Source organism: Pantherophis guttatus, chromosome 2, assembly GCF_059756535.1.
Source record: "Pantherophis guttatus breed Tessera chromosome 2, ASM5975653v1, whole genome shotgun sequence".
Lineage (NCBI taxonomy): Eukaryota > Metazoa > Chordata > Lepidosauria > Squamata > Colubridae > Pantherophis > Pantherophis guttatus.
The window spans coordinates 210,792,654-210,809,045 of record NC_142064.1 but is presented as its reverse complement, the minus strand read 5'-3'; the positions used below and the strand labels follow the sequence as shown (position 1 = coordinate 210,809,045).

General features: G+C 39.7%; 1 protein-coding gene across 2 annotated transcripts in view; it reads right to left on the bottom strand.

The window, feature by feature from the left end:
* Positions 1-16,392, bottom strand: part of GRM2 (glutamate metabotropic receptor 2) — a 123,391-nt gene that overhangs the window by 64,709 nt on the left and 42,290 nt on the right. The window lies entirely within an intron of this gene.

The following is a 16,392-nucleotide window of genomic DNA, read 5'->3' as shown; positions in this document are numbered from 1 at the left end:
AAGAGGCACCCTCTGGCTACTAATATTACCACTTCTACAGGGGTGTGTGCAGTAGTGAAATCCAATTTTTTTTACTACCGGTTCTGTGGGCGTGGCTTGGTGGGCGTGGTGGGTGTGGCTTGGTGGGCATGGCAGGGGAAGGATACGCAAAATCCCCAATCCCTCCCCACTCCTGGGGCCAGCCTGAGGTGGTATCTGCCGGTTCTCCGAACTGCTCAAAATTTCTGCTACCGGTTCTCCAGAACCTGTCAGAACCTGCTGGATTTCACCCCGGCTGTGTGCAGTCACTCCATACATGAGCAGTCATTCCATATATGAGAATAAACAGAAGAAGCAAGGGCGATACAGATGACCTGATTTCCATAGTTGCATCAGAGGATACATCATTACATTGGAATAACATCAGTTGTACAATGATGTCATGACATATGTATCATCATATGGACATTGGCATGGTCTGCTGCTCACTTCACAGCAATGACTTAAAGACCCTCTGGCAAAGAAACTTTCATTTCGTTTGGATGAATCGGAACCTCCTTTTTCAGCATTCAAAGCAAAGTTATGGGGGAATATGTTCCTCAGGCCATAATGAGGATCAAAGGTAATCTTTCAGATGCCCTTCGGATGCATTGGGCTGTCCCTTCCATGTCCCAGAAATCATGCTTTATGGAACTGGTGGAGATCAGCCCACCTGGAAAGTGCCTAGCTGCAGGAAACTGCTGAAGTCCTAAATTCCCACTCTGCTTGACAGATCCTACAACTTCTCTACTTGAAGAAAATAAATTCTAAAATTTCGATTTCCTTTTTAAAATAATCATTCTTATAATTTTCAAGGGGCATTATTTATTTTCAAGTAAAAAAAAAAAAAGGAAATGCTATACAGTTACACCAATCATAATATCCACAAGGATTGTAGGGTATATTTTGTTCATATTTAAAACTGTTCCATAACTATTCCCCCTCAACCTATGTATCCCTAAATTTAATATAATTAACTAATATTGACAAACCTTATTTTCTAGAGCTAGCACCAGGGCTCCTGAGTAAGGTAAAAAAAAAATTCAAGATAGCATTTGCGACTCATGGAATCAAAGCTCCTTGATTTACATTCACATATAACAACACACCTACTTGGGGAGGGGTTTGATGACATAATCATGGCAATGTTGACTTCTTTTTTTTTGACAACTCTTGGCAACACTATTTTCCTTTGCTCTCAAAAGAAATTCCAAGATGAAATAAAGTGGATATACTAGAATGTTAGATATGAAAAGCGCAGTTTCACAGAGCTAGAAATATCCCAAACACCAGTGGTGAAATGTAATGTAAAATTTGTTACTACCGGTTCTGTGGGCGTGGCTTGGTGGTGGTGGGTAATGTGACTGGGTGGGCGTGGCCAACTTTTTTTAAAAATTACTTTTAAAAACATTTTTTTCTACAACCTCTTTGGCCAAAATGCTTTTAAAAGCCTCTGACGATCAGGCAACTCAGCTGGGATCGTCAGAGGCTGTTAAAAGCATTTTTTCTACAACCTCTTCAGTTGTAAATGCTTTTAAAAGTAAAAAAAAAAGCCTCTGATGATCGTGTGGCTCAGCTGGGCATGGGGGGGAGGGGCCACAGGGATTTTTGCTACCAGTTCTCTGAACCACTGGCCGCCATCGCTACCGGATCGGGCGATCCGATCTGAACTGGGAGCATTTCACCCCTGCAAACACCCTTGATTTCTCAGTCATGGATAAAGCTTCTTAATAATAGCAAAATCACTACTACTGTGGAAAGAGGACTGTTTTTAAAGATTCTTGAACAGAGCTGTAAATTGCTTTGTTTTTTTCTACCTTGACTTCATATATCTAGGATGCAGGAACCAACCTCCAAAGCCTTTTCGTGTTTGCTTCTTTTATTCCCTTAATAGAATTTAAAGTTTCCATCTTTTATCAACCCAATCCATTGTACTCTAGCAAGGGCCTCCAAAGTCAATGGGTCAAAAAAGCCAAGATGGCATCAGTAACTACCGGTCAGAACCATGTCATGGCTTGTGGATGTAAGGCACTACAAAGTACAGGGTTTGCATCATTCTGATTTTTAGGACACCCCCCCCCCCATTTAAGGCCATCCCTGTGTTTTAGAAGCAAGACTGCACACTAATAGCTGTTTGGCATAATTTTTCTGTTGACATTTATTCTTTCGGAAGTTGTTCTCCTAGAATTAATTTGGAAAAATGAATGACACAAATCTGAAGTACCATGTAGTGCTAGGGATGGGCTGTTGTTGTTACAGCAAGCTGTTTTATTTTGCGAGGTCACAGTCCAGTCCGCCTAAGTGTCCTTTCACTTAGGCGGACTCCTCTTCTAAAGGAACCAAAAAGAGCTGACAAGCACTTGCAGGTAACACTGAAATTGCCTATTTGAAACCGTTGCTGATGATATTGAACAAATTGACTGGGAGTTGAAAATAAATTGACTAGGTGACCGTCCTTAGTGCTTCGCTGAAAATAATCTCACTTGTTTGAAAGCATCTGAAGGCTTGCAGGACATAATAACAAAGCCTTCATTCCAGAGTAACCTAAATTCCAGGGAATAAAAGCCGTGCCTTCCTATTGTTTCTGGTTTTTAAGGCTGAAAATGAAGGAAGTCCCAATTTGGATCACTTGAAAGTTTCTTGTCGCCATGGTGATGACCAGAAGGCAGCTTTACTGTGTGTGTAGTACCTACCGTAGTTAAGGAAGTGCCTTTCAAGGGGTTTCCTAGGACAACACTATGCAACGGTAGCATTTTCTTTGGAAAATTAGTATGACCCCCCCCTCCCCCCCATTTGAGAGACAGGGGCTGACAGCACAGCACAAGGAAGCTTCTAGTTACTGTTGAATTGCTCCATACCCTTTATGAATAGCAATGGATTGTATGAAGAAGGAAGGTGTGTGGAAGCAATTTTCACTTTCCACATAGGGAGTTAAAATATCTAAGACCGTGTGTGTGTGTGTGTGTGTGTGTGTGTGATCAGGAAGAAGTGTTTTAAAACTTGAACAAACCATTCCTCTTAACCATTTCTAAAAAAGCATGCACTAATATATATGATAATTCTCCACTGTGAAGAATCTCCTGCCATTTTGGTCAATCTACTGTATCCTATTTCCTTGTTCTTTAAATAAATACAGTATCCGCATAGTTTCCTTGGCAAGATGCCTGCAGGGAGTTCCTCTTGAGCCAAGCTTTAAAATTCACTCTGTGAATAAGGAGCCCATGGTGCCACTATGTAGTTGCCCAGTCCATTTGGCCCAGAGTTGAAGAGTAGAGTCCGGTTGTAGGAAAGCTGGTCGTATCGTTAAAGAAGAATGAAGCCATCATCTGAGCAACAAAAGCTGCTGATGGTCTCTGTCACCTAAGGTGCCCCTGCTGAGGAAGCTGTAACTGCCCTTTCAGATGATGTTTGCATTTCAAATCTACAATTATGCTGTGACTCAGACAGTGTAATGCTTGGGAACAGCCATTGGTAAAGATCTCATATGGCCCCAGGCATCTTTGGCATATCTGCTTCAAAACAGGCAAATGGAAAAGAGCTTCTAATGTACAGTAAATCCCCATTGCAGTCCTTTATATAGCAATTGCTCATGATCTCGTAGCAAAGAAATGGAGCAGTTCTCTGTCCCTGATGTGATCAAGGTCTCCGGCCAAGACCTATCATACAACATGGCAATGGTTTTATGCATAATGTGGGGTTTTTGAAACTACAGGAGTGTCTGTAAAGGAGAATTTGGGTTTTTTTAAAAAAAATTCAAAAAATGGTCAGCATACTGCAAAGCAAAAGACCAGCCCCTAACAAAATCTTCCTTTCCAAGAAAACCTCTGGGATTCAGGTAGGCTCCAGAGCTATTATAAGGAAATAAAAATGATGGATAGCTGCAACCAGTGCTTTGTTTGGAAAAATGTCCACTTACACGGAAAAAGAAAAGGTAATCTGTTGAGTGACAGAAAAAGTCCTGGAGGGTTAGAAAGATTGGAGGTGAGCAATGTCACCAGTTCGTTTTTTGATAAATAGGAATTTTCTGACTGCTTTATCAGGAGCCCCCAAGTCTTTTTGGACTGAGAAGATATTGGGAGTTTTGAAAACCAGGTTTGGGCAATTTCACAATATTTTCTACTATGGTCCGTGTTACCAATTTTTTCTGGACTAGTAGGCCTCGGACTATAACCACCCACTAATTTATTTTCTGTACTTGCACCGACTCTTTTGGGAAGCCCCAAAACACATTGGGAAATCTATTATGCACGGAAGCTGTGTTTTGCTTTGCAGGATTACTACCTTCCCATTCATTTCTTTTTAAATGAAAAATATTTGTAAAAATATAATGGGCGGTTAGCCTGGTGATTGCCCATGGGTGTGATCATTGGTGCTGAAGAATTATCTTCACCAAGGCAACCATTTCACAATGTATCTATAACTTACTGCCAAAATTCCAAATATGCCTCCTTGTAAATTGTGGTCCTCAGTTGTATCATTAATACTGCCCACGATTCTACCCAATTTTAGCTGATCTGCAGGGACAACTGACTTGTTCCACTAGCCTTGTTTCTTTTCACAGCAGCGGCATATGTTACACGCTATGATAAATCTCAGTTTAATGGGAGAGGGGAAATTTGAACTGTCTGTTAAACCTAAATTTATATAATTGACATTAGATGTGCGCAATTAGTTAAGTTTATTACAGTCATAGAACAGCATTAGACAATTGTTATTTTTACTTTGTTTCCAACAATTTTGGCAAGTTGCATAAATGTGCCATTACCTAATTATTTTAGATAACTTTTTACTGAAAGTTTTTACATACATAAAAGATAAATGTAAAGAAAAAAATAAAAGGGAAAAAGATGAAAGAAAAATAATGTGGGGAAGAAAACAGGAAAAGAAAGAAAAGGAACTAATTAAAGAAACAAGAATCAGAAAAAGAAAGTGACTTCTGACCTTCTTTTCAATATGTAAACAAACTCATTATTACTCCCCCCTTGTTAACTCTACAAAAGATCCTTTCAACCCTTTATTTAACCCTTTTTCAATCATCAAATCCATCAATTGTCAGTTTTTGTTTCATTTTCAGCAAAAAATCCCTAAAAAGTTTTCAATCTTTTATAAAAGTATTTGTTTTATTCCTAACCATATAGGTCAGTGCCCTTTCTCATTATTAGCACATAATTATGCAAATAACACACATCACTTGTCCAGTCCATTGGGGAAACAAGACACCTCATACTTTGAGATGGGGGAGCAAGCGGAATTAAATTTTGGATCACTGCATATCAACTCTTCTGAATGGAGATCTGTGGACCAGTTTCTAGCTTGTTTATGTATTTATTTAATTTCTATAGCCACCCAACTCAACCAAGTGACTCTGGGTGGCTTATAATTCTAAAATTCTTATTACCATGGGGAGGGGGAGGTTGTGGCTGAATTTTCCAGCTCAGCCAATGGATTTTCAACACTCTTGGCTTATGCCCTCTCTTCAGTGTATCCATGACCTACAGGCTTTTAAAGCTTCCCATGAATTTCCCAGGACAGAACTTGTGTCTCTCTTTGCTACTGCTCAAACTTGAAAAGTTGTCTCAGCTGACAAGTCATATTTGCAGATGTTACAGATCTTTCACCCTGGATCCTTGCTGCAGATGTAGCAGAGGTAATAAACTCGTGTTATTAGCTACCACTAGCCTAATGTTATATGCCTGGAAGTCCATTAGTCTCAGTAGGGATTAGTTAAGTGTAAGATTGCACATTGTGACAATTTCTGCTGCTACTCCACTTATTGCACAATTAGCCTTGAAAATGGTTATTACTTTTTCGCTTGCAGCACAAATGTGTTTATCGTAACTGCAGTTGATTCAACATTTACACCGTAAGTTCAGAGGAGATAAGAACTTGGCCCTGTCATCTCTTTGGCAGAATGGAGTAATGCAATTCAATCCTAAGAAATTGCATGGCCAAAGGAGGATTTCAAATATTTCCTTCCTGTTGCTAAGATTGATTTCCCCCTTCAAGCACCCTGCATGCCTCACAAATAGCATAGAATGTACTTTATATGTTTTCATTCTTGTTTAAATTATTAGTCCATCAAACTCACAGCTACTCCGAGGCTGCTATTAGTTTTATAATGCTGTCATGCCAACAATTATTTTAAACAGATAATAGCATGTTAAAAAATGTAAGAGAGGCAGGAAGGTTTCTATAAAAGAAAGCATTGTTTAATGAAATGATTGGCATGGGATCCCGGCCTTCCTAACTCAATTGTATTAACACAGCTGAGATATATTTTAGGGCTGTGCAGAGACTGTCCAATCCACTTCATAGCCATTGAATCTGGAAGTAGCATCAGTCCATGGAGTCTCAGTAAGTTCTCGATTCTTCAGCATGAATTGGGAAAAGCAGAGGTTCATCCTCTCACAATCTAGACTGGGAAGACCCTCATTATTAAATGACCTCCAATGCATCTCTTCTTACCCCAAGCTTTGGTAAGAGCCTTATAAAAACACAAGGAGAATTGTGCTAATTTATTGAAAGATTTCTATCCTATTCTCTGCCCACTGCAAGTGAGAAGCTACAAATGGCAATAGCACTAGCACTTAGACTTATATATCGCTTCACAGTGCTTCACAGTCCTCTCTAAGTGGTTTACAGAGTCAGCCTATTGCCCCCAACAATCTACCCACCTCGGAAGAATGGAAGGCTGAGTCAGCCTTGAGCCTGGTGAGATTCAAACTGCTGGCAGTGACAGGAAGAATGACCGTGAGATGGCCTTCCATTAGCCCTTTCTATTTGGATAGCCTGCATAAAAAAGTGGGGTGGGGGTAGGGCAGAGGTGAGGGTTAGATTAGGGCAGGGGTTAGGCCATGCCCACGCCAGCTCCGCGAATGGGAAAAAAGTCATGAAACGTCACATGACGGCAATGTGATGTGGCGAGTTTGATACCCTTGGTGTAGGGCAAAAAGCATCTTAAATCAATAGTTCTGATTACAGCTTAGTAGAGAACTTCCTATTTCAGCAAGTAATGCAGAAGCATCTCCCTTTTGCTGGACCAAATCCAGGTTCATCAAGTCTTCCCCATCTCCTGTAATATCCAGTGGGTTGAAGTTCTTGATAGCCAACATGAGGAAGCTGGTCTGACTTATGGTTTCGGTCAGTGGTGAAATCTGAACCGGTTTACTAGCGGTTCGCTGGCTGCGCATGCACCAAATGTGAGGTGCACATGTGCAGTGCACACCAAAAGGAGGCATCAGGTAAGTAGAACAGCGCGCAGGGAGTGATCAGCTGTGGCGCATGATCTTCAGAGCCTTTTTTAAACTTTTAAAAGCATTTTTTTACAACCTGTTCACCGAATAGGTTGTAAAAAATGCTTTTAAAAGTAAAAAAAGGCTCTGATGATTGCGCAGCACAGCTGTGATCGTTGGAGCTTTTTAAAAACCTTTTAAAAGCATTTTTTTACAGCCTATTCACCGAATAGGTTGTTAAAAAATGCATTAAAAAAGTTTTTAAAAAGGCTCTGACGATCGCGCGTCAGAGCTGTGATCATCGGAGTCTCTTTTTTTTACTTTTTAAAGCATTTTTAACTACCAGTTCCAGAGAACCAGTAGTAAAAAAAATGCTAAAAAGGTAAAAAAAAAAAAAAGTTCCAACAATCGCATGTCATTCAGCTGATCGGCGGAACTTTTTTTTTTTTACATTTTTTACTACCGGTTTGGTGAACCAGTAGCCTTTTTTACTACTGGTTCGGGTGAACCGGAGTGAACCGGTAGCATTTCACCCCTGGTTTCGGTGCTTGTGGAGAGTAGCAAAGAGAGAAGGAAAGTAACAGCTTGTGTGTGGTATATATTATACCTTACATTTAGGTAAGTTTCTTACACAAGTCTTTTCTAAATTATGCTCACATGATCCTGGGAAAAGAAGCAGCTGTTTTAAAGTATTGTCCAGAGAGGTTACACTGGTGTTCCCATGTATCCAAAGAACTTTTTAAAATCAAATCCAAAGCACAAAGTTCATCTTTAGGACCAAAGTTCATCTTTAGGACCACCACAACCGTAATGCTACCACTAATGATTCCACACAAGAACGTAACGTTATTCCTCATCTGCCTTCACAGGCATCAGGCAAAACTGCAATTGATTTGTTCAATTGATAAACTCTGTTTGATTTGAACACTATGATAGATGGATGAACCACAAGTCTGGCTTATTGAGCTATCAGTGGTTAAAACAAACCATTGATTAGTGCAAGGCACAAACTCAGTTCTTCTGATGAGGGAAAATGTACTCTGAACCTGTTTAGATATGTATATCTTAAACATTGTTCCTGTTCCCAAGTTATATTATAAAGATTTGTGGCTTAAACCAGTTTAAATTCAGAGGCAGTTCTGAAATGGTATCATGTGAATGTTGTCCTTTCCAGTAATTAGAGAAGGAAAATATTCTACTTTAGGAAACAGAGTGATTCATAAGTGATGCAGACATATAATAATAATAATTTCTGCAAAATCTAAACTCAAAGCTTATTATTCCTGTACCAAACTTTCAATTCAATGCACATCCTTTTTTAAAGGAAAAAAAAAGGCAAACAAAACATTTACCCTCAGGCAGGATTGGAAAAAAAAACACCAAACCACCTGTTTAAGTACAGCACACCAGGTGTGTGCTGAAAGTTTAAATAATCACTATTGTCACCATCTTCTCAAAGCGCCAGCTGATAGCCTGCAATTAAAATGTCAATTTATATGTTACAAGCATTAAAGAACAATTCTCAGCTTGAACCCACCAATGCTAATGTTTCGACAATTGCAGTTTCCAGCTCCTGGAAAGTAAAATTGCACTGTGTAAAAATAACACAGTCCAACCTACTATCTAAGTAACCATCTACTTGTGCGCCTGCTTGTCTGATCTGGGTGTATACCAAGGGAAAGACTGTTTATGACTTGGAAGACACATTCTTCAGCCAGGGGTGGACAGATTTGAAACTTGTCAGAACAATGTCTGCTTACTTTTGTTTCTTAGTAGAACATTAAGATCCATCAACCAGAGCCAGATCAACAGCCATGTATTTACAATAAATAATATGGTGCCTTTGAGCACATTTGGCACCTAGAAATTTGATTTCAGCACACAAACTTCATTTTTTGGTAATTCTTAAGTTTTATTTATTTATAATGGTTTCTTTTTTCTATTTTTTTTCCTGTGTAATTGAATAAATACAAAGACTGGGAAAGAGATCGTTTTCTTTATTTCAGCTAATTATCAAATAATTCGCTTTACACTGAATCATTGCAAATTATCCAGAAAGCTGATCTACTTTCAGACCATTCCTACCTTAAGCTCAAACTGACATATTGAAAGCTTTGGTACCAACATTCAATTATGAATTTCAGTTAAGTTTGGCACTAAAAGGGGAAATGAAGAGGAAGAAGAAGAGGAAGCAAAGTTTTTCCTGTACTGTTTCTCTCTTGATAGGGAATACCATTGAAGCCCCATCCTTTTTGTGTGCATCCTTACATGTGTAATCCATGTAAAAGAGGCGGGGCTTGGTTGTATGGTTGTGGCTGCCATCTTAACTTTTTTGAACTCTGTGGACACTCCTGAGCCTGTGTTATATTCCTTTCTATAGTCCTGGCTATTTCTTTGTCCTCCTGCCAAAGAGTCCAGCAAAATGACACCAATAATACTTAGAATGATTATTGCACTCCAAAATAGAAATGTATTCCCCCTTTAATAGGGATTATTTGATAGAATTAAACAATTATGTTCTTTTCATTTTCTCCCATTGGATCTATGAACAGTGAAGATTTAACACTGCTCAGAGGCTGTAAATCAGACTTATACTTCAAAAGGTGTAAGATAGGGCCAATTGGTCATATGTTAATGTACAAGGATGCTACTTGGGGCAGCAAGAGTTGCAAACAAATAAGTCTTCATCCTCTAGAAGCCTTCCAGCAAAGCACTTTAAGGTATCAAGGGCTTAGTGTCATCTGCCCAGAAAAACCCAGCTGAAGAGCCCTCAAAACTTGTGACAAATTTGCAAAGCACTTGAAGAATACATTTGCATGCCAAGCTGCCTGCTTCTGGATACATTATGTGCTGTTTTCTTATCAGCACTGCTTTATGCTTGCAGCTATTCAACCTGCAAAATGCATGGATATTCTTAAAGTCATCTCTGATATCTATTCTCAAATTCCATTGAGTTAGCAATTGCTTGAATAACTACTTGACAAATGCAAGAAGATATTCGCCACTATCACAGAATGTGGTTGGAAGTAGCCTGGCTGAAACTGGTAATGCATTTAGGTTACCATTTGGTCCTTAATATAGGATGAAAGTTTAATAGACCCACAAATGTAGGCTTTAAATAGACCAACTCTTTCATTTCATTTTCCCAATGGCAGAAATAGTCAAAGTTTGAGGGCAAAGTATCAGAATAGAGATGGGAGCTTTACTCAGAATATTTTAAGGGGTTTATCAGGATGACAGATTTAAGGGCATTCCTTATTCTTTTGCTTGCTTGCATTAGTGAGATGTTTCGCATCCTGAGCTCATAATGCAGGGAAGAAAATACCCAGGAGAACAGGCAAGTGGTGAAAAAATAACTCCTCTGTTTCCCTTTAACCAAATGGATCACTACAGATGCCTCATTCATGGTGCCTTTCAGTGATTTTTGTCACCCACAGATCCATTTCCATAGGTATAGTTTTGAGTGTGGAGTAAGTTAGTAACTGATTCTATATTAAATTGCAGTTGAAAGGCTGGAGGGCAATCTGGTATGCTACCACATTTCTTCTATATGACAAATTTCTAGCAAAACCCATTCTGGGTACCAGCTGCTGCTACATATCTCTAAAATTAGTTTATTAAAGGTAACATTTGTGACTTCCATTTATTGTTTAGCCCTCAAACTAAGAGGTAAATAAATTCTTTTCCTTTTTATTTGTCACACTTCCAAATGCATCCTGGCCAAAACAAACCACAGCGGCCAAAGGCATTCACCAATCATTGGGAACTTGACAATGGCAACATTGGAGAAACTAATAATAATAATAATAATAATAATAATAATAATAATAATAATAATAATAATAATAATACCGCCTCTGCAATGAGAAAGATGAGACAGTCGACCACCTGATCAGTGGGTGCAGCAAAATTTCACAAACTGACTACCTACAACGCCATGACCGTGTTGCTAAGGTCATTCACTGGAAATTGTGCCAGAAGTTTGGATTTGAGTACAGCAAAAACCACTGGGAACATCAGGTTGAGAAAGTTTTAGAGAATGAGAAACTCAAGATCTTGTGGGACTTTAGGATTCAGACTGACAGGCACTTGGTCCACAACACACCTGACATAACAATAGTTGAAAAGAAAAAAGTATGGTTCATTGACATTGCAATACCTGGTGATGCAGGGATTGAGGATAAGCAGCAAGAAAAAAATCACAAAGTACCGGGACTTGCAAATTGAAGTTGAGCGACTGTGGAAAAAGAAATTGTGTGTTGTCCCAATTGTAATTGGAGCCCTTAGAGCAATACCCAAAGGGCTACCCCGCTATTTAGAAATTCTAAATTTGCCAGACTTGAACATTTTGACTCTACAAAAAACCACCTTACTTGGAACAGCTTACATCCTCCGATGATACCTTAACAGTTCCTAGGTTCTTGGGTAGGACTCGAGCTGCTGAGCTATTAACCAGCCTCAAAGGCTGTGAATCTCACTAAAGATATAATAATAATAATAATAATAATAATAATAATAATAATAATAATAATAATAATAATAATAATAATAATAATAATAATAATAATGCATGTAAGTTAAGAAATAACCATGCAGGATTTATTTCATTTCTTTTGGATTCTTTTGGATTAACAGGCTTTTACTGTTAGAATTTATAGGACTAAAAATGCCGCTTGTTCTTTTTTTACTGAAAATCTTTTCGTGTAAGTTGATTTTTTAACATTATTTTTCTTCTGTTTGTTTCTATAAAAATGCAAACTAGTGTCAGAGATCAATAGTAATTTCTCCACTTTGCAGTACAGGATGAAAGAAGGAAAAGGGGGAAATTTCTCTTTCAGAACCACCCTTTAAATTCTGAAAACAACAGTGTAATGCCACCTAACAACAATTTATAACTATTACAGTCATTATTTATTTTATTTATTTATTATTTAAATTTTTAAACCACCCTTCTCCCGAGGGACTCAGGGCGGTGCACAACCACAATAAAACACGTATATCCATAAAGTTTAAAAACAGTTTAAAACATATTAAATAATTTGGCCCTATATTAAAAACTAAAACACCCATTAAAATTCGTTATTAAGCCAGCCCAGCCTGTTGAAACAGTAAAGTCTTAAGGGCACGGCGAAAGGTACGTAGGTCAGGGATCAAACGAATCTCAGGGGGCAATTCATTCCAGAGGGCAGGTGCCTCCACAGAGAAGGGTCTCCCCCTGGGGGTCGCCAGTCAACATTGTTTGACCGACGGCACCCAGAGGAGTCCCTCTCTGTGGGAGCGTATTGGCCGGTGGGAGGCTATCGGTGGCAGAAGGCGATCTTGTAAGTACCCATGTCCTAAGCCATGGAGAGCTTTAAAGATGGTAACCAGCACCTTGAATCGCACCCGGAAGACCACCGGGAGCCAGTGTAGCTCGCACAGGAGAGGTGTTACATGGGTGCGCTGTGTCGCTCCCATAATCACCCGTGCAGCCGCATTCTGGACCAGTTGGAGCCTCCGAGTGCTCTTGAAGGGGAGCCCCATTACACTATATTGTATTTAAATTACATATGTTCAGATGGGAGAGTGGCATAACTGCCCCGTTAGCAAAAAGTAGAAATCAGAGAAATCATCATCATCATCATCTATAAAATGATCCTCATTTTAAATCATATATTTGCTTTCTAATCTAACTTTCCTGTCATGAAAAGAAAGTATGCATGTTCATCCTTGATTGACCCCTGTTTTCTTTGCAGCATGTGGCTACTGAAGTCTTTTTGAGAGAAGTAGAGGAGAAAACCCCCCTTCTTTTCACAGTAGTGGTCACATTTGACATTGTGAGGTCTGGCATGGGAGTCTGGACAAAAGGGATGCCGTGCGTGAGGGTTTGCCATTCACAAAATGTGGCTACCAATTTTGTTGTTGTTGTTAGTTGCGAAGTCATGTCCAACCCATCGAGACCCCATGGACAATGTTCCTCCAGGCCTTCCTGTCCTCTACCATCCTCTGGAATCCATTTAAGCTCATGCCTACTGCTTCAGTGACTCCATCCAGCCACCTCATTCTCTGTTGTCCCATTCTTCTTTTGCCCACAATCTTTCCCAGCATTAGGCTCTTCTCTAGTGAGTCCTTCCTTCTCATTAGGTGGCCAAAGTATTTGAGTTTCATCTTCAGGATTTGGCCTTCTAAAGAGCAGTCAGGGTTGATCTCCTCTAGGATTGACCAGTTTGATTGCTTGCAGTCCAAGGGACTCGCAGGAGTCTTCTCCAGCACCATAGTTCAAAGGCCTCAATTTTTTGGTGCTCAGCCTTTCTTATGGTCCAACTTTCACAGCCATACATTGCAACTGGGAAAACCATAGCCTTGACTATACACACTTTTGTTGGCAGAGTGATGTCTCGGCTTTTTAGTATGCTGTCTAGATTTGCAATAGCTTTCCTCCCCAGGAGCAAGCGTTTTTTAATTTTTTGGCTGCAGTCCCCATCTGCGGTGATCTTGGAGCCCAGGAAAATAAAATCTGTCACTACCTCCATTTCGTCCCCATCTATTTGCCAGGAATTGAGAGGGCCGGATGCCATGATTTTAGTTTTCTTAATGTTGAGTTTCAAGTCAACTTTTGCACTCTCCTTCACTGGCATCAAGAGACTCTTTAGTTCCTCTTTGCTTTCTGCCATTAGAGTGGTATCATCTGCATATCTGAGGTTGTTGATATTTCTCCCGACAATCTTAATTCCAACTTTTGATTCATCTAGGCCCGCCTTTCTCATGATGTGCTCTGCATATAAGTTAAATAGGAAGGGCGACAGTATACAGCCTTGCTGGACTCCTTTCCCAATTTTGAACCAATCACTGGTTCCGTGTCCAGTTCTCACTGTTGCTTCTTGACCCACATATAGGTTTCTCAAGAGACAAATAAGATGGTCTGGTACTTCCATCTCTTTAAGAACTTGCCACAATTTGTTGTGATCCACACAATCAAAGGCTTTAGCATAGTCATTGAAGAATATCTTCTGGAATTCCCTAGCTTTCTCCATGATCCAGCGTATGTTGGCAATTTGATCTCTAGTTTGTCTGCCTCTTCGAAATCCTGCATGTACTTCTGGTAGTTCTCGATCCACATACTGCTGGAGCCTAGCTTGTAGGATTTTAAGCATAACTTTATTAGCATGTGAAATGAGTGCAATGGTTCAATAGTTTGAACATTCTTTGGCATTGCCTTTCTTTGGAATTGGAATGTAAACTGACTTTTTCCAATCCTGTGGCCACTGTTGAGTCTTCCAAATTTGCTGGCAAATTGAGTGTAGCACTTTTACTGCATCGTCTTTTAAGATTTTGAATAGCTCAGCTGGAATACTATCATCTCCACTAGCTTTGTTGTTACTCAGATTTCCTAAGGCCCATTTGACTTCACATTCTAGGATGTTTGGCTCGAGGTCAATGAACACCCCATTGTGGTTATCAGAAACGTTAAACTGGTTCTTGTATAGTTCTTCTGTGTAATTTTGCCACATCTTCTTAATCTCTTCTGTCTCTGTTAGGTCCCTGCCATTTTGATCCTTTATCATGCCCATTTTTGCATGAAATGTTCCCTTCATATCTCCAATTTTCTTGAAGAGATCTCTGGTCCTTCCTAGTCTATTGTTTTCTTCTATTTTTTTGCACTGTTCTTTTAAGAAGGTATTTTTATCTCTTCTAGTTATTCTCTGGAATTCTGCATTCAATTGAGTGTATTTTTCTCTTTCTCCCTTGCCTTTCGCTTCCCTTCTTTCCTTAGCTATTTGCAAAGCTTCTTCAGACAGCCATTTTGCTTTCTTGCATTTCTTTTTCTTTGGGATGGTTTTAATTGCTACTTCATGTATAAAGTTGCGAATCTCCATCCATAGTTCTTCAGGCACTCTGTCTATCAGATCTAATTCCTTAAATCTGTTTGTCACCTCTACTGTATATTCATCAGGGATATGATTTAGTTCATACCTGAGAGACCTAGTGCTTTACCCTACTTTCTTCAATTTAAGCCTAAATTTTGCAATGAGAAGCTCATGATCTGAGCCACAGTCAGCTCCTGGTCTTGTTTTTACTGACTGTATAGAGCTTCTCCAACTTTGGCTGCGGAGCACATAGTCAATCTGATTTCTGTGTTGACCATCTAGTGATGTCCATGTGTAGAGTCGTCTCTTCGGTTGTTGGAAAAGAGTGGTTGCTATGACCATTGTATTCTCTTGACAAAATTCTATCGGCCTGTACCCTGCTTCATTTTGTACTCCAAGGCTAAACTTGCTTGTTATTCCAGTTATCTTTTGGCTTCCTACTTTAGCATTCCAATCCCCCATGATGATAAGGACATCATTGTTTTGGTTTTAATTCTATAAGGTGCTATAGGGCTTCATAGAACCAGTCAATTTCATTCTCTTCAGCACCAGTAGTTGGGACATAGATTTGGATTACTGTGATACTGAATGGTTTGCCTTGGATTCAAACTGAGTTCATTCTGTCATTTTGGGGATTGTATCCCAGTATCGCTTTTCCTACTCTTTTATTGATTATGAAGGCTACTCCATTTCTTCTGAGGGATTCTTGCCCACGGTAGTATACCTGATGGTCATCTGAATTAAATTCACCCATTCCTGTCCATTTTAGTTCGCTGATTCCTAAATGTCGATGTTCAGTCTTGTCATCTCTTGTTTGATCACATCCAGTTTGCCTTGATTCATGAATCTTACATTCCAGGTTCCTGTGGAGAAAAAATCTTTACAGCATTGGACTTTTCTTTCACTACCAGATGCATCCACAGCTGAGCGTCCTTTCGGCTTTGGCCCAGTCACTTCACTCTTTCTGGTGCTACTAGTACTAGCCCTCTGCTCTTCCCCAGTAGCATATTGGACACCTTCCGACCTGAGGGGCTCATCTTCCGGCGTCATATCTTTTTTTTCTTTTGGTACTGTCCATGGGGTTTTCATGGCAAAGATACTGGAGTGGGTTGCCATTTCCTTCTCCAGTGGATCACGTTTTGTCAGAACTCTTTGCTATGACCTGTCAGTCTTGGGTGGCCCTGCACGGCATAGCTCATAGCTTCATTGAGCTACGCAAGCCCCTTCACTACGACAAGGCAGTAATCCATGAAAGGGGGCTACCAATTTACCAGAAGGCAAACTAATGAGGTAAT